The sequence below is a fragment of the Myodes glareolus genome, chromosome 1, assembly GCF_982192425.1.
Source record: "Myodes glareolus chromosome 1, mMyoGla1.1, whole genome shotgun sequence".
NCBI classification, from domain to species: Eukaryota; Metazoa; Chordata; class Mammalia; order Rodentia; family Cricetidae; genus Myodes; species Myodes glareolus.
The window spans coordinates 3,787,143-3,806,837 of record NC_142026.1 but is presented as its reverse complement, the minus strand read 5'-3'; positions in this window follow the sequence as shown (position 1 = coordinate 3,806,837).

The following is a 19,695-nucleotide window of genomic DNA, read 5'->3' as shown; positions in this document are numbered from 1 at the left end:
GCATATCAGATCTTTACATTGTATACTTTAGAATATATGTAATTTGACAATTATATATCAATAAAGCTGGAATCATGACAGCACTATGGATCTGGTATGTTTCCAGGCACATCGCATTTCATTCTGTTTACCTTTATTGCAATCCATAGATGCTGCAGATTGCTACAAACTGAAGGCTTGTGACAATGTATGTTATGTGCCCTGTATGCTATCAGCATCATTTTCACAACATCATTATGTACCTCCTTGTCCTTGCTTCCTTTTGGTACTTATGGTACTTTTTAAAATCTCTAGATTATTACTGTATCTTTATGTGATCATTATTCCTATGTTGTACCAATGCATTGTCTGGTAGCATCACAAACAACACCCTTAAAGAAGAGAGGATGTGTTTGAAAAACATTGGCTATATTCTGAATGCCTCATCATCTATTCCTTTCCATCTCTTCAGGCTTCCCTGAGACACTACAGTACTAGTGGCCTCTAAGTGTTCAAGTGAAGCAAGTCAAACATCTCTTTAAATCAAAAGCCTAGAAATGATTCAACTTAGAAAGGAGGCAAGTCAAAAGCTATAGTAGCCTGAGCTAAGCCTCTTGCTCCAAACAGTTTTCTAAACTGTGAATAAGGGTAAGTTCTGGAAGTAAATTAAAAATGCTAATCCCTTGAGCACACAAATGGAAAGGCAGTTAAACAAATTTATGATTGATACAGGAAAGGCTTAGTGGCTCAAATAGGTCAAATCAGCTAAGACATTCTCTTAAACCAAGGCCCTAACATTCCTCAGTTCTAAAATAGGATAGAGAGGGTTAGAAGCCAGTGCTGTTACAAAACTGCAGGAAGTTCCCCAAAAGTCCAGCTAAGATTATTGAGGAAGGTGACTGATAAACCAGCCTGCCTCCACCTGAGTTTAAAAGCCATCTTATAATAAAAACGACCTAAGTTCATTCCTGTTTATGATGAAATCTGCTTCTCAACTTGTAACCTTAACTACAAATGGTTCTATATTGCCTGTTTCAGGAAATGGCAACTATGTCTTTGTTTCAAAGGGTTTTTATGACCATCAATGACTACCTGTTGTCATGACTGTCTTGTTATGCCCACCTTGCAATCATGTCTTTGTTTCAGGAGGTTGTTAGGACTAAGTTGTTGTGCTTAATGTTCTGCTCCTGTAAACTTGCATATTTTGCCTGCCAAATGCCCCATTTGTAAACTTCTCTTGCCCATGAGCTATACAAACTTTGTCTTCCTCATCTCTAATATTGACCTGTTGAACTCCACCCTTCAGGGGAGGTGGCCCATGTATACTAATAAAAAACACTTGCTTTGATTAATTTTGCCATGGTGATTTCTCCTCACATCTTTGGGGTTAACAGTGGCCACACACTAAACAACAGATTATTAAGGGATTTGAAAGAGTCTTCTGTTGGAAGAAGAAGCCGTCTAGGACTTTCACAGCTAGAGAGAGATCAAGGCCTGACTTAAAAGGTCAGGTTAGCACTCTTGTTATGGGGTAATGCAGCTGATAGCTTTATGTTCCAGGGCTTTTAAGAATCACAGGAAAATTTCTATGTCCCTCTAAATAGAACAAGCCTGAATAATAGCACCTCTGCATGCAATGTTCTTTACTGAAATTCCTTTATTATGTTTTTATTAGCTTACAAAGTAGGTTTCTCACAGTATTTCAATATATGTTTAGCCTTGGTTGACCTCCCCATTGCTCCTTCCCATCTCCATGCTCCATCCCTTTCCCTTTTAGTGCCCCTCTCCCATTTCCATACACATTTACTGTATTACTTATCCCACCTCTATCCCTTAAAGCCTTAATTTTCCCTTCTCATGGAAAGTTTCATGTCATTTCAGTACTCACCTACTCCTACATAAATGCATAAATACAAAGATTGGAAGCCAGGATCAAGTCAGCTACAGAGACATACTACTCAGGAGAGTTCTTTTCATAAATCTATAGCTTCCATAGTGATTTCTCTGTTTGACCTGGTTAGAATAAACTGAAAATTTACTTCCAAAAAGAACGTAGATATGAGTAAGAAGAAGGCAAAAATCACAAAAGGAGGGCAAAGCATCAACTCTAACAGGAATTTGGGAGAAGTTGAGTTCACCCTCACCCTCACGTTAGCTATGCTTGGGAGCATCAGGGAGGGCACTTCATCTGGAGTAGAAGTAGGATAAGAACTAGAATTAGAAGCTCCACAATTTCATGATAAAATTTTGTTTCTTAAGGGTGAGCAAAGCAAGTGTTTTTGTTTTCTTACTTGTTTGGTTTGAGTGGTAGCTACTCCTGTGATGACGCTGAGAGACTGTCGGCATGACAGCAGGATGCTCTTAGAAGGAGGGCTTCAGAGCATTGAGTCCAGGTTTGAAGGAAGTTCTGCTGACAGTAAAATGCTGTCAATCAATATGCATGCTACAGAGAGATCTTTTGTGAAAGGGAAAGCCAATCAATGCAGTAAACCTCATAGTTATCTCATTTTAGGAAATTTTCATGGCCACCCTAACTTGCAATAGCTGCCACCTGACCAGTTGGCAGTCATTGACATCTATAGAAGACACTCCACTGGTAAAAGAGTTAGAAAGGGTGAAAGGCTTCAGTGAGCAATCTCATTCTTCATTAAGTTGTGTATATATTCTTTAGATATAATGTTATTGCATATTTAACAGATACTACTATACTGTAAACATTTTATATATACCTAGAAATCCCAAAATTCATGTATCTCACTTTATTGAAATATTTGTTTTATTTCTTTTTTTCTGAAACCAAACTTGCAATATCTCTGAGGTATCCTGGTATTCTGTGTGTGTGTGTGTATATATGTATTTATATATATATATATATAAAACATGTATGTACATATATACATATATATACGTATATGAGCATGTTAGTTTTTTAAATCTTCTTTTAAAATGCAAAATTTCCTTATTGGCAATAAAGGGTGAAGGATAAAGAGCTAATTTGCAGAGCTGAGTACTGAACATTTGGCAGCAGAGTTATTCAGCAAATGCTGGTGACCATTGATGGTAACCCCGTCACAATGTACTCTAAAGCATCAGTTGCTGCTCACTTACACAACATCATCTACACATTTAGTAGAGCAATAATACCTCAATAAAAGGTTGTTTCGAGTCTTTGGAGAAAGCACTTTGTTTTCTTAACGTGCTGGCTCCTTTTTTAAAAACCTGAAGGCTTTGTTCCAATTAGTTACAATATACAAATCTAGTGTGATTCCACGGAAATATATCATGTACTCAAAATATGTTTAATGTGGCAATGCCACCAACCAGCACAGTTCACAAGAAGGCATCTTTTTCCTCTTCCTTTTTCTATCTGCCGTTTAATTTCATTACAATTTCTAAAAATTTTCTGGTAGAGTACAGCTGCTCCACTGCTAATAGCCTTGAAATAGAAATGTGTTACTTTGCTTAGAGAGAGACATCTGCACACTGCAGAAAAACAAAATCATGTGATGTGATTAATACTGGAAGATGGTTATTGGTATTTTTAATGCATAGTTTAAACTCAAATATGTTTGCCTTCTAGTCATTTTTAGATATGTTGTTCTGATCTATGCTTTAAATCTGTGATGCTTTAAAAATCTATATTAAAAAAAAACTGAGCCTGCCAGTGGATCCAACACCTCCTGCTGCTAGTTGGCTGGAGGTTTTTTTTTATGTCACAAGCAGAGCCTTTGATAGCTACCCCAGGGGCTCTTTATCCAGGATGATGTCAATAGCCACTGCCAACATTTGGTCCTTCCACCTTCTTTGAGCCTGTCATCTTGAAATTTGCCCTTGCAATAAGCAGTTTACTTTCATACTACATTTGAATATGACAAGAGTATTTAAGACCTGGGATGGCAATGGGGCAAGTTCAAAAGTTTGCAGCTAGATGGATTATTACAGGCTTAGAAATCACAACAAGGGAGACCATGCATGCCTTCTCTCTTGAAAATCTCTTGGTGCGTCATAAATCTTTTTCTATCTGTGCCCTATTCTCTAATCATTTCACAAGTGGTCAGTCTCAAGACCCAGATTTACACTCAGAGTCCTAGCACTGACGTCACCAGAGGACACGATTTATGTAGTGGAGGTTGACTAAGTATGGGATGCAATCCAGTCCTTGTGACAAGAGTCAGAAATGCTCTCATCAGATTGCCCTGCTTACCATTCATCGGACCTCAGTGCTTCATGTGTCCTTAGAGGGTACCTTCTTCAGTCTCTTCCTTTTGCACATAAAAGTGGGGACCTGGGAAGCCGCTTTACTGGAGGATTGTGCATCAAAGAAATCTTTCTTTTTCTGATTTTCTTAATTCCTATTGTGCTATTATAGCCCAATGCCTCAGCTTGAGCAATTACTAAGGAGTAGAAATCTCTTTGGTTATGGTTCTTGGGGGTAGGAAGTCTGAGATACAAGAGGCTGTATCTGGAAAGACCTCTCTTGCTCAATCACCCCATGGCAGAAGGTGGCAGGTGAAAGGAGGAAGGCTAGATTAAAGCTTTTGTAAGGAGCCCACTCCTGTGTTGGTGGCATTAATCCATTCATGGAGGCAATGACGTCTTAAAGGTCCCACTTCTCAATTGTGTTGCAGTGAAGATTGTTTCCACGACATGAATTTGGGCTTGGGGGACATGTTTGAACCACACCGTACTCACCTGCAATTTGTGACTTTAGAAAGGTGCAGTCCCTCCTCCTACCACAATCTGGAGTCCAAGAAGCAGATTCTCGAGACCTTAAACTCTCCTGCTTTTACATGGAAGGAACATGGCCTCACTTGCACTTGCCTTTTGGAGCCACAGAAGGATAGTTTGACCAAGCTAGAAGACTCAGATCTCTGACCCGTAATCATCTCCAATAGGTTTTATACCAGCCTAAATAAAATGCTCATCAAACTCTATTCAATAATATGCATCCCCAAAAGCCACACATGCTAAAATGAGCCCTTTAAAGCAGAACTATTTGACAAGTGCTGTTGGGACAAAAGGGTAGACATCTGGGGGAGAAATGGTTCTATACCTCCCTCCCATGTAATGATCCATTCTAAATGGATCGAAATTCAGACAATAGAAATATAAGCATTAAAGTGTGAGAAAAATCTAATATAGTTTTAATTCTTGGGCAGATTATTTTAACCCTTTCTCAACATTTAGGATCCATCCAAGGAAATGTTAAAAGACATATGCAATAGCAAAAGCTTTTATATAACAAACATATATACACATAACATGCATGCACAATGCATGCATGCACATATGCAGGAGCACACATACATGCACAGAGCCCTAATAGAAAAATTCACAAATTAAAAAATCACAACTTCTATATAAAATGAGATTTATCTCTCTGATTAAAAAAGATAGCACCCACACATAGAGAAATAAGAACTCAACAAGCTAACAGGAAATTTTTTAAAAAGTGGACAAAAGATTTAAACACACAATTCACACAAAAAGAAACACAAAAGGCTCTTAAGCATTTGGAGAGACGCTCGACTTCACTCATAATAAAAGAAATGCAAATTAGAACTATATTGAGATACCATTTTTCTCCTATCAGGTTGGCAAAAATCCAAATCCACTCCACTGGAATGGATGTAGGAAAGGACCTTTCTTATACGTTGCTTATGGGAGTAGATGTTAGCATAACCCCATATGGAGAGCAATTTAACAAAATCTATCAAAATTACAAATGCTTATATCTTTTGCTCCGACAGTTTTACTTTTGGAAATTTATGTTACAAATGTGCAAGCAAATAAATGAAAGGTATTCATCACAGCATTGTTATAAGAAGACATACACAAAATTTTATACATAGCCCAAACTGTTAAATTCAGTAAGTTGCTAAAAGACACAGATTAAACAAATTATGATACATTCAAACAAAACAATTCTATAATAGTTAAAAATTAAAAACAATAGACCAGACTATAGTAATATGGAAAGGTGTCCAAGAGATCATGATAAATGAACACACTTGTACATAAAGCAAATTGCAGAAGAACATAAAAGGAAGCTACCTGCTTCATAATAAGGCAAAAATAGCCTATTTCTTGACCTCACATGGCTGTTGCACTTGTGAACTCATAGCAGCAGAAGGCCCTTCAACAGTTCATCATGGATGAGTAGGTAGGGCTTGATGTGGCTCACCCCTTTGAGCAACTATTGGGAGCTAGTGGTTGTTGCTGATGGAGTAATTTTCTTCAGGTTTGTTGCCACTGACAAGTTATTCATGCCCATGAAAGCAGCACAATACTAATTAAACTCAACAGCAAGTCACAGGGGGACGAAAAAAAGATGGAAATAGGAGGGAGATTAGCAGGGAAGAAGGAATACAACAGGAGAAAGATGAAGGACAGGTTGAGGAAAGGTAATGGGAGACATGAAAATGACCAAACTCATTACTAGGGAGAATACAGATTTACATTCTTCTAATATACAGGGGGAAATGCACCGGGAACTAAGCAGAGGAACTACTAGTGAGGTTTGAGTAGAGATGGAGATTTTTCAGTGGGTGAGAGGGCTTGCTTTACAAGCAGAAGGAACTGAGTTCAAACCCCTAGTGCCCAAATAAAAAGCCAGGAATAACTGTGTGTGTCTGTAATCCCAGCACCGAGAGAGTAAAGCTTCCTGGAGGCTGGATGATCAGGCAATCTGGTTGAAAAGGTGAGCTTGCAGCTCAAAGAGGATGAGAGACCTCAAGGCAGTTAACTTGGGGAGTGATAAAGGAACACACGCTGGCATCCTGCTCGGGCTTCCACTTCTACCTTCATGTTCACTTGCATGCACCACACTCCTACACTACACGCATGACTTACACAAAGGAACAAAGTAAGAGAACTCTGGCTGTGTGGGACCCAATTACCAAGACTGTTTACTGCATATACTGATGTTAAACACATATATATTATGATATATAGAGAGAATATATAAACTTAAAAATTATATTTTAAATAAAAAATAATGAATTCTCTGCGTAACTCTAAGGATGTCAACAAGTCTATCTTACAATTCAAGGTAAGAATCTAGATTAACATGTCACTACCCAGTCTTGGCAGATTCATTTGTTTTTCTTTCTTCCCTTCATTCTATAAAAATTCATTTAAAATGCTCTGTATAATATATGCTGAACTAAGTTCTGAAGTTGCATGGAAAGAATTCTGCTTCCTATCATCTACATTCTAGTCCAAGGGCTTCTTGTTTGTAGTGTGGGGCATCCCACCAGTATGTAAGGTCTCTAGGACACACATTAACTATTCTAATTTCATTATGTCTGCCTTTTTTGTCTTTTTTTGGATGGTTAGCTTATTGTTTTTTGTTTTCCAAGAAATGGTTTCTCTGTGTAGCCCTGACTGTCCTGAAATTTTCACTTTGAAGACCAGGCTGGCCTCAGACTTACAGAGATCTGACTGCCTCTGCCTCCCAAGTGCTGGGATTAAAGGCATGCAACACCACGCCCAGCTCATTGCATCAGCATTTTAAGTGTGAGCATGTTAAATCTTCATTGACAAAGAGTTCAAGAATTCAATATCTTTGATGTTTGTGAGCAAGCAAGATCTTTGTAGAATTCTGTAAGTATCACTTATTGTGCATAATCTAATGTAATTTGAAACTCTTTTCCAAATATGGCCCTTGCTTATGTGTAACCAGGCTTGCAATAATTTCTTGTGATTTATTCTGATGCCATTTCATTAAAGCTCCAGGAATTCAGACCACTTTATTTCCCTCTGTTTTTCCCTAAGCCTTATCAGCCCAGTGTACATTTGTGTGGATATAGAGCTATCTGTAAGGAAGGCAGCATATTTATTTTCTTCCTTCCTTTCTTTCTTATTTTTTTGGGGGGGTTGTTTATGTGTTTGTTTGTATGGTTGGTTTTTCAAGGCCGTTTCTCTGTGTAGCCCTTGCTGATCTTTAACTCGCTCTGTATACCAGGTTGCCTCAAACTCAGAGATCTGCCTACCTCTGCCTCTGAGTGTTGGGATTAAATGTGTCCACTACTATCACCTAGCAAAGGTAATGTCTTTTAGGGCTTCACCCATCAAAACAAAACAAAGCAAAACAAAAACCAATGCTTTCAGGCTTGTATTATCTGTAGAACCTTTCACAGTGATCGAAATGTCTCGTACTTAAGTCATCCCATATAGCACCTGTTAACCACATGTGACTAGTGAGCATTTTAAATGCAGCTGGTGGAACTACAGAATTATATTTTTATATTATTTAAATGAACTTCAATGTTTAAAAAGCTAGCAGAAAGAGCCTATGTTAAATTAGAGTATATAACTTCAGATAGAGCAGCTAGTCACTGAAATGGCAGATCCAAGAGTGAGAAGTTTAGTCTTTATAATCTCTGAGCCTCAGGTACCCCAAATGAAGGGTCCTTAACTGGGGAGGTGGAGTTCACAGAGACTAGACAGTTTCCAGCTGGCTTCTGACCTCAGTCTGAACAGAATGCATTCCTTCTACACTCTATCCTAAAAGAATCAGTAAGCATGGAGAAACTGGTTAGCGCTCTGAGCAGGCACTTTGGTGGGCCAAGGCTAAGTCCCTTCCATCCTCAAGTATGCCTCAAGAACAAAGGAGAAAGGACCATCTTATGAACTAAGCACAAGTCCTGGACACCATGGATACAAGGCTTAGGAAGACAATTATAATTGTAGACCTCACTCAAGAGTGGTGATGAAATTCTACTGTATACACCTCCCATACCCACCCTGGTTAGCTCATGACCTGCCTACAGTCTTCATTCTCAGTAGGCAGAAAGGCTCCAACAGAAAGGAGCTGTTAAGCTCCATGTCTGACTGTTTCACCTTGCTTAATTTAACCTCATTTCTTAACAGGGTTTTCTACAACCTGGGAAACCTGCGATGCTCAGCCTTTGCAACTGCCACATTCACCCCAAACCCCAGCCAAACTTACCTGAGTGTAAGTCCTTCCTTAAACATAACCCAGCACCTCCCACACCTATGCCCTTGCTCGGGCTATTGCCAGAAATGATGCTGTTCCAGTGTCCTTTTCAAGGCAAAACCTCTGCACTTGTAGCTAATTTGGAGTACATGGTCTCTGAAGCCACCTTCCCTGAAACCCACAATCACTCTTCCTTGGTGTCCTGTGGCACTTTTGGTTAGTGTGATTGTTTGGGTACTTATATTCTTCTCCCTTATGTTGTGGCATCAGTGATTTTTCTCTGACCCTGCCTCCTAATTTGTGACCAGTTCATGGAAGGGGCCTGTGCCCTTCATATTCTGTTCCCTTGACTGTGTACAAATACAGTTGGTCTCCAAGAATTTTTTACTACTGCGACGAATGAAGGATAGTTGTACCCATGGTAGAATTTCAGTGAGGATTCAGGAAAAGGAGATGATTTTAGCAATGACATACATGTTGTGTTTGACACAATGACATGTTGTGTTTGACATACAATATCAGTTTTCAGAAGACACTAATATTTAAGTTTAGGGAAGTTCATATAAAGATTACTGCCTCCAAATATTCTTGAAAAGCAAAAAACCAGATACAACATGCTGGTCAGTTATTTCTCTCAGCTGATTTGCCAGCTCTCCACAATCCCTGCTTTGTTCTCTGTAATGACTGAGCTGACTCTAGTTTTCCTTGGATCATATGTGCATAAAGTTTGAGACCTAGAACACTGATAATGATCTACCCATGTTGTTCATGAAGCTCCTGTACCTGTCTTCAATTACATTGGTTCTGATTATTTTAGTAGTTATGATTTTGGGCTTGCTTTTTTTTCTGTACCATTCATCAAAATCCAGAGAGTACAGTCCATGTCCAGATATAAATAAGATTTAGAACATGGAAAAGGAGTGTGATAGCAGACCCAGGTTAATTGGCACTATCTGCAAGTATGAGTTTTTAGACATTAGCTTGGTCAAGAGGCTCAGGGTGGCAGGTCACGAGGCTTCCTTGTTGAAGGCTGAAGAAAAGCGAGAGAGACCTGCATGGCACTGAATGTTGACACTTCATTTCACATCCATTGCGCCTTTTTGTGTGAAGACTGTCAAGGAGATATCAAGCAGTAGTTGGGATTCTCAGCAACTGAGGGGAATGGAAGCTGTCTTCCTCATTGTCAGATGGAGGAAACTGAGGCTTTATCTGTCAAGTTGGGAAGGATCCGTCTACAAGAAACTTGGTAGTTAAATTTAATTATCCTCCTTTCGACCTTTCCCTCCCTTCTTTCCACTTCCTCTTTGATTTCAAGGGTAATTTATGTTAGATCAATTTAAACTCCCTCTCAGAATTGAATCAATGCCACCTGTAACTCCCAACTCCCCTTAGTGAAACCTTAAACTTCAGAAAAATGGAAGGACTAAAGAATGGGAACATGCAAAAGGTAAACTAGATAAGAACTGCTGGGATTTATAGACAAACATCTGGATTGATCTATCTGTCTGTCTGTCTACCATCTATTTATCTGTCTGTTTGTCTATCTATCTATCTATCCATCCATCCATCCATCCATCCATCCATCCATCCATCCATCCATCCATCCATCCATCCATCCATCTATGTGAGATAGGGTCTTCTTATGTAGTCCTACCTGTCCTGGAACTTATTTTGTAGACCAGGTTGGCCTTGAAATCAGAGATCAGTCTGCCTCTGCCTCCTAAATGCTAGAATTAACAGCATGCATGATTTCCATGCCTGACCCACTACACCTGAAATTCAAAATGCTTACACTCCGTTGTCAGTACTCCCTCACTGTCCTCTCTCCCACCTCTGCACACTCTGGCACACACAGCATTTAATAATAGCATTAAAAAAAAACATTTCTGCTCAGTTTTTACTTTAAAGCAGCATACTTGCACCACTTGTAAAGAGACTTAACTTCTTTGACCCATGAAAAGTTCAACTTCTTTTTTAATTAGATCTTTTAGCTAAGTCAACACTTCAAGTATCCAGCAGGTGCTTTTTGTTTAGAAAAGAACAATATTCTGTCTTCGACTGTTAAATCCATTAACCTATTCACAATGCAAATGAACCATTCCAGGGTACCCATTTAGCATGCTGTCCTCACACACATAGAATTTTTCAAGTGCATGGTTTCTTGGTATTTTGAGTAGGATCTGGCTGTCACATCTTCTCTATAATTATCGTTCTCATCTCTGATGACATCCCCCTGACCAAGTCATTGAGAACAAGTAGAAAAGGCAAGAAATAAATACTCAATCACAAGTGGCTTCAGTGACCTTTTAGTCCTGAAGAGAAGGATTAAATGACATCAGATAAAAGTAATTTATAGATCTCTATCCTAGGTAATTAGGGAATCTGGAAAGAAGAAAGTGATTAGACAGACCTGCCCAGACACCATGGTTGTAGGGAAGAAAATATACAAACTTGTGCTTCCTGTCCCTTGTAGGACTTTGATGTCCTCAAATGATAACATTTCTCCAGTTCCAAGTGGGTGTGGGATACTCCAAGTCTGCTGCTCGGGAACAAGTAGGGGTTGCATCAAGCCCAGCCTGGGAAAATCATTAGCTACCATTTCTCCCTTGGATGTGGCTCCTGTACACCCCCAGCCCAAGCCCTTTCTGAATTGCCCCAGGGTGCCCACATGGTCTCAGGTCTCAGCTCAAGCTCCTCCCCCAGCTTCACTGTTGTGAGATCATGCCACTGGATCACCAGCTCATTCCTCCCGTCAACTCTTCTTGTACCGGTGACCTCCCCTGGATCATTTTATGTTCTGTATTTTTCTAAATTACATTGTTCTCTGGAGTCTGCTGCCCAAGTGAGTTACATTTTCTTTCTCTGTTAGTTACTCCAGGTATCAATCATTCTGTAACCACCTGTCCGAGCATTAACCTTCTTCCTGTCTTCTGAATCCAAACCCATTTCTCACTTCCATATGTCAGCACGAGCCACATGCATTGATTAAATGTCTTTCATTTGAAAGCACACAGCCCTGCCGCCCTTGCCTGGGTCTGAGTGCCTCGCATATGCTCTGCATGCAGGCCTGGTTCTCATGTTCCCTCCTCTGCAAAGTCATTCTTCATTGCAATAAGTCTCCCAAAATAAATGTATTCATCATCTTTTTCTCTGACAATCATGTTTCTCCACTACGGGAAATTAAACACTGCAACATATGGCCTGAGCAGCAAACTTGAGTGCTTGCTCGCTCGATTGTTTTAACACATTGCCGCCTTCACATAGTATTCTGTTTGCCACTAGCATGTCAGGCTTCCACTTGACATATGTATGAGACATGTTAATGTCAAGAGAGAAACCAATGGAAGCTGACAATATGACGAAAGAAGGGCAAGTGCCTATTAATTACAAAAACTCACCTTTCCCACCATTTAGCAGAGGAAAAATGAAAAACAAATGAATGTCTTCAGAACATGCCACCACATCAGCTTGGGGAGGTGTCATCTGATTAAAAAAAATTAAAACTTTGGAATTTAAAACAATGGAAGATATTTGTAGTGTCAGAAAAGCTAGTATAAATGACAGCAGGGCTCTCCCTACTGGATGAGCCTATTGGCCTGCTCTGTCTGCTTGCTGGCATGCTGGTTAAAAAAAACAGAATGCTATAGTGGCTGAGTTCTTTCTGTGGCTGTCCAAACACCCCAGTATATGTTAAAGAGCTCTTTCCTGTTAGTGAGCACACAGCTGTTGTGAAAGCCCACTCTAAGTGCTACACATTCCTGAAAATAATAGAACACTGTTTTCTTCTTGGCCATTGCTGTTGAGATTAAATAATTTAATTGACTCTGGGTTTCTATTGTGAATCTACTGACTCTGAACTCACCTTTCAGCTAAGTCATTGTGACCTCAGCATTTGTCTATAGTCTGTCTTTGCGTGAAAGCAATTTTTAGGAGTTTCTTAAATCTGTATTTTTAAAACTAATCCATTGTTATTATAATTTTAAGTACACATGCGTATCTCAAACAATAGAAGGTTTTAAAGTTTTTCAGTGGATATTCTATTAAATTTTCTTTTGTGTTTTGAATTTTCTTTAAGTAACTAGAATTATATTGAGTTGTGTGTTGTATTTGATATCTAAGAGCAGCCAACAGCCAGCAGGATTCCTGGAACTCCAAGTTGGAGTCTCCTGTATCTTTTACATTTCCTGAGATCTCAAAGTCAATGGCTCCCGAGGAAATCCCCCATATCAATGATGGCATGGTTTTGAACTCAATGTCAGGTAATAGTTATTCAAAGTTTTATTGAAAGGGACCACATATAGAAGTATTCTGATGTCCATCCACACCTCCGACTCTCTGAACATTGAGACTAAGACACATGGCAGAGTGATATCCCTACAACCTCCCTGCATTAGTCCTCTGTTGAATTGCTTTTCCACCGAGGTCAATGTCATCAGTGTGCACAGAGGAACTGTGAGAGGCTATCCTTCAAACTTCAGTGGAGACAGTCTTCAAGGTTTATCCAGTACATTACAAAGTAGCTTGGTTATAAGAACCTATATGATAAATTTCTTCTAGGTTCCCATTACAGAAAGGGATGAGACACTACTGAGCATCAGTTTTACTTTCTAAAGAGTAAGAGCACTGAATCTGCTTTATGTATTGCCTATTAGAGAGCTTGAAGTACATAAGTACCCCAGGACTTCAATATTTTTGTGTCCGAACTTCTATAGTGGTTTTATTCCCCACCCCACTCCAAACAGGCTTTGCTTCTTCCTGGTCTTATTTTCTCAACAATTTATTTGAAACTGAGAATGCACTGTAATACAAATGAACTTATACAAAGGCCTTGTGATTTTACAGAAACGAATTAGCTTAAAAGAACTGAAAAAAACACACAGGAACCAGATGTGAAAATGCACACACTTATTCATTTTTGCTAATGCACTTGCTTAATTTCAGCCTGTGCTTGTTGCATTTGAAACCATGCAGCATCAATATGAAGTTTTTATTTGTTTTGTAAAGAAATAGAGATAGCCTCTTCAGAAGAGTGCTATAAAAGAGATACAGGAATACAAACTGTGATTTACAGAGTCACAAAAACAACTGCATGTAAAAGTACATGAGCATTAAGAGGCTACAGAGCCCCGAGCTACTGAGAACAAGGGAAGAAATTTCAGATGAGCTACCAGGCTGAATGTGACAGTAATAATTCTGTTAATAATCTCCAAATAAAGAGGCATGTCATATTGAGAGGTGTCATATCATCAAAGTCTGTATCCATTCATTGGTTCCATAGTATGAATTAAGCAATGTGTTCAGAAAGAGATCTCGGGAGCAATAGGACACGCTGACTGTGTTAGGGGACAGGAACGTTCTAGGCTACATGCCAGAAAAAGCACCCTGCAGGGTTTGATGTGTTTGTGGAAGACCTATTGAAGAGACAGAGGCATCCCAGAATAGTCTAAACATCACAGCTCAACCTAACCATTGAAAGGTTCAAAATAAATGTTGAGTGTCCCAGGAGAGCATATCTTGCTGGATGAGAGACATATTCCTGGGGTGAAGATTGGATACTGGAGCCTGTTCCCTTTCCAGGCAGCATTGAGAGAGCGGCTGAAATAGCTCACTCAGCGGCATCCCCATGACCACGAATGCTCATGGTACTCACACAGCAGTTGATAATCCTGAAGCCCTCACCGCTATTATTTTCTTCTCTTTTTATCCACTAAGATCTAGGACTTTTTTTGAGAAACTTGACAAGAATCCATTTGGTTTATCTTTAAAGTATGTTTAAAGTTCAGTCAAGTTTTTTTTTTTCCTGATATTTTCATCGCATGAGTTTAGCAGCACAGAGAAACTTCACATACGGCCCCAAGGAAAGTCAGAAAACATAAACTTCTTTTCAAGATTTGTTACTCCAAGTCATGTATTTGGATTAAAGTACAGTTCGAGGTTAGCATTTGCAGCCAAGAGATCTCTTGTTTATTTCAATATTTAACTACCAACTGAGGAAGAAAGCAACCTATGACACTGCTTGAGTGGGGCAAAAGATCAAATTCATTGACCAGAAATGTATGTGAGACAAGATGACAGTAAGTACAGTCTTGAAACAAAGATACAGCAACCTCTGTGTGCACACTAATTAGATGACTTCTAGGCTGTACCTGATGTTACCAACTGATGGATCAAGGAAGACCCTGATTACAAACATTACACTGATTCTATTTCAAAGTCACTAAGGTCTGGAACTTTCTTGAGAAGACTGACAAGAGACCATTTGGATTTTTGTTGTTGTTTGTTTTTTAAATACAAATGTACCTTATTTGGAAAGCTTTGAGTATTACACCCATGCATACAAAATGGATCTTAAGTCAGAAGTATAATGATAAAAATAAGAATATTCCCCCACAAAGGCTGACTCGAAGACTGTCTCAGAAGGACAGAGCATTTATAGTCTTGGTGCCTTAACATCTCTTGCCACAAGACTTTGAAAACTGATCAGGAAATGAATGGGGCGACTACCGTCGAGGCTGATTCCTCCAGGAGACTCTTGTTTCTGTCATGCCTATCTGGTTCCTCAAATATAGTTACAGAACTACATTTCATATATTGGCCAGAAATGGGGACCATAGCACTTTACCACACTTAAAAGCTAAAAGGTTCTTTTCTCTTTGTCCCACTTTGACTGGGACCTTTCGTTTTGGCCAGTGAATATAAACAAAAGTATGTAAGAATTGATGATCGCTTGTTTTCTCTTTTGTGGCCACATTGACATAGTGTGGTCTTAAAAGCCATGTAATTTGGAGTGTTGAACTCTTATATGGAGAAAGACAACTTTCTGGAGTTTCCCAGTCCCGCATCAGTCATTACGTGAATGAGACGTAAACTCGTGCTTGTGTTGAGGCACTGGAGATTCTGAGGCTGCTTGCTGTGCCAGCATAAACTAGAGTACTCTGATTAATACACCCTATAACTTCTGCTTATTGTGCTCCATACTAAATCCAACTCATGGTCCTATATTTTTCTAAATACAAAGAAAACCAGATTTGAATTTTAGGTTTTTGCCTTGCCCTTCTCCTACACATAGGACACATGTCCTACTACCACTGTGAGGATTGCAAATCTTGAATGTTCCAAGCTCCTGAACAAATCTGTCTTTCTGAAAAATGTATTTTATCATTCAAATGGTCAGATAGTAAACAAGGATTTAATAAGAAACAACTTTTAGGCAGGAACCATTCTACATCTTAATAGTACAATAATAAACAAAAAGAACATGGATTATTATCACCTTATCAATATTTTGATCTAGCAGGAAAATCACACTCCAAACAAGCAAATACATAAATCTGAGAGTCAATGAATGAAAGAACACTGTTTATCTCAGGCTATCTTGAAGAAATGGCCTTCAGGCTGATAACTGAAGGATCAGGACATCAGCATTAGGAAAAAGACATCCTGCAAAATGAGCAACAGATGCAAAAGTTCTGAGGTGCACATCAGCTTGGCATGTGGGAGAACCCACGCCGGAGGCTGATGCGGCGGCAGTGCAGCACAGGTGAGAGAGTTGAAGAGTATCAGTGAAAAGGAACATCGAAATTATGTCTACAGAATCAAGAAGGTCTGATAAAAGAGTTGGGTTTTACTTGATCCAACAAAAAGCCACTGGAGTGTTCTACATAGAAGGGTGTCTTGCTATGACCTACATTTGGAATAGATTACTTAACTGCATAAAAATGGATGGTGGAGGGAAAGAAAAAAACCAGCAATGACTTGAGAGGTATTACAATCATTCACACAGGGGTGATAGAGAGGTATGATAACTGGGATGCAGGATTTACTTGTTTGTTTGCTTGTTTGTTTATTTATAAGAAAACAAACTATCTCTTTTTCATTTTACATACCAATACCAGTTTCCACTCTCACCCCTCCTCTCATTCCCTCCACTGTATCCCCCTATCCACTCCTCCTAGAAGGTAAGGCACATTGTTTTGGACCAAGTACAAGGCTCTCCCTACTATAGCTAGGCTGTGCAAGGTATCCATCCAAAGAGAACAAGTTCAAAACAGCCAATACAATCAATAGGGATAAATCCTGTGCTCTTTTCCTTCCCTGTCTGGCTAGAGTTGGTGAGCTCCCATTAGCTCAGGTAGACTGTTTCAGTGGGTGAACCCATCAAGGTCTTGACCTATTTGCTCATATTCTCACTCCTCCCATTCTTGAACTGAACTTTGGGAGCTCAGTCCAGTGCTCTGATTTATATCAATGGTCCTCAAACTTGCCTGCAGCTGTACGGACTTGGGATGAGACAGCTTGAAATTCAGATTAATTAGATCATAATCACTGAGGACAGGACACAGTACCACTTTCCCCCAAGAGATTTCAATGTGAAATAAACTTGGGAAACCCTGATGTGAAGTATTTTGAAGACATCTCACAGGACTTACTGGAGGTCAGGCAGTACAGAAAAGGAGGTAATGATGCTACCTGAACTTCTGACACAAGCAACTGCACAGACATTAGTGCTATTTCCTGAAACTTGGGGGTCTAGACAGTGAGGGCTTTGAGGTGGAAGGGGTTAGAATCAACAGTCTAGTTTACATGTGGAAATTTTGAGATGTTTCCTATATAATTCATATTATACACTTTGTATAACTTTATGAATCATGCAGGCAAAAGAGCAAACAAGACAAGACAAATTTTGTAGACAGAATGGTAGACATAGCATTAAAGCTCTGGAAAAAGAGGAAGCAAGCAGACAAGTGAGGGTAGCCTGAGCTAAAAAAGACTGCTCAAAGGATTTAACATTGGGGTCACCTGCCATCTGAATCGGATCAAAGGATTTAACATTGGGGTCACCTGCCATCTGAATCGAAAGATCTTCCTAATCTTGCTTTGATCCTTTGGCAAATTGGCAAGAAAGGATACTTTCCTTCTGGAACATTAACATGGGCTCAACTCTTTACCTTTTCCTCTAGTCATTGGTTCCATATCCCAATCTATGCCCTTTCAAATTACATGCAAAGAACTCTAGCTCGAGTCTTGAGATCTCTTGGATTCTGACTCTGGCTCTTCTGAACTATAGATCTCAGAATGTCTCCCCCATAGCCGTACATACAGAAAGTGTCCAGTGAGGCTCTACCAATGCTAGACACTGGGCTGTGTCAACTGAATGCAGCTGCCTCTGCCTCTTACTCTCTCACCCTTTCCACGCAGATGTGCAGAAAAAATAATTCTAAGATACTCAGCTAATGCTGCCCTTCCGTTACTGTTTATGCTCCTTTGTGGAATTTGTTTCTCAATAAAATACATTTCCTTTTTATGTTCAAGTTAGTACTGCACTTTTTGCTATGTTGACAATTTATTCAACAATTCATTCCTTCATACAGGGAAAAATCCTAAAATCAGCCAATCCTTGAATCAGTCATGCATGGAAGTTCTTCAATTTGTGACTTTGTATCAGTGTTTTATGTCTTCTCCCAGTCTTAGTTTTCCCACTCAGAACAAAGAAAGCCTAGGTAACTGAATCTATCTGAGAGTTAAGCAGGCTGCTGTAAAACACCAGGGCACAGTGCCTTACATAGACTAACTCCTCCACAGATTGTTGCTGTCCAGCTAGTATGTGTCCCACTAGTCCATGGTCTCTGTCCTCTCGGGATTCTGGAGCACTGATTTTTTTTAAAAAAACTGTTCCTAAAGTGTTGATAATTTCTGATAGTGGCCCCAGGTCCGTTTTCAGGCAAATGACATTGATACTTGTTTGTTTTCTTACTGAAGCTGCTGCAAGTCACCCAACCCCTAGGCTTGGTTACAAATGAGGAGCTTGCCTCAGAAAAGACAGCTGCCCAAGTAACTAGTGTTCCCATTTCCTACTCCTTGACTTCGTCTTCACGACTGCATGAACTTCCCATGTTCAAGCTAATGAATCCATCATCTGTGGCTTCCCTACGGTGAGTCTCCAAGGTTACCTTATTATAATATGGTATCTTTAATCATATTTAATCATATATTGAGAGGGAAATAGAAGCAAGTCCCACATGACTGTAATGGAATCTCTTTCCATATTACATGTAGCTGTTTAAGGGTCTTCTCAAAAAGCAAGTTATAAAGTGTCTTTAGCAACTTTAATAGTGGGATTATGGGACATGAGTGTTTAGGAACCTGAGAGTTATGAACTCTCCTTAACTGGTTAAATGATCTAATAATCTATGTCCTTGAAACCATGTTAAGAATAAATTTCTTTTCTTCTTCTTCTTCTTCTTCTTCTTCTTCTTCTTCTTCTTCTTCTTCTTCTTCTTCTTCTTCCTCTTCTTCTTCCTCTTCCTCTTTCTCTTCCTCTCCTTCTCCTTCTCCTTTTCCTCCTCCTCCTCTTCCTCCTCTTCCTTCTTCTTCTTTTCCCTACAAAACTGAATGCTTACTTATTTGAGCTTTTCTGGATGAAGAATGAGTGAGAAAAAAATGTTTTAAAAATTTAACCAGAGGAAAAGGTTAATGAATGTGCTTTACAGTTTCCTTTTGGAACCAAATCCTCTTAGAATTGTGCTAGTACAAGAGGCTTTTTGAGGACATTTTGGCTGGAATCTTCTAACCAAAAGTCCCTTATGATCTTCATCATTTATAGAGTAAATCTAAGTGTGGGCCAAACAATCTAAAACTGATTTGTGTAATTCTACATTCACCATGGGTGTGGAAAACTTAGAGACCTTGCCGGCACATGGGTTTCCCAAGCCCAGCCTGCAGATCAGAGCTTGGGAGATTAGGTACACATGTTCTCCATCAAAATAATCATGCTG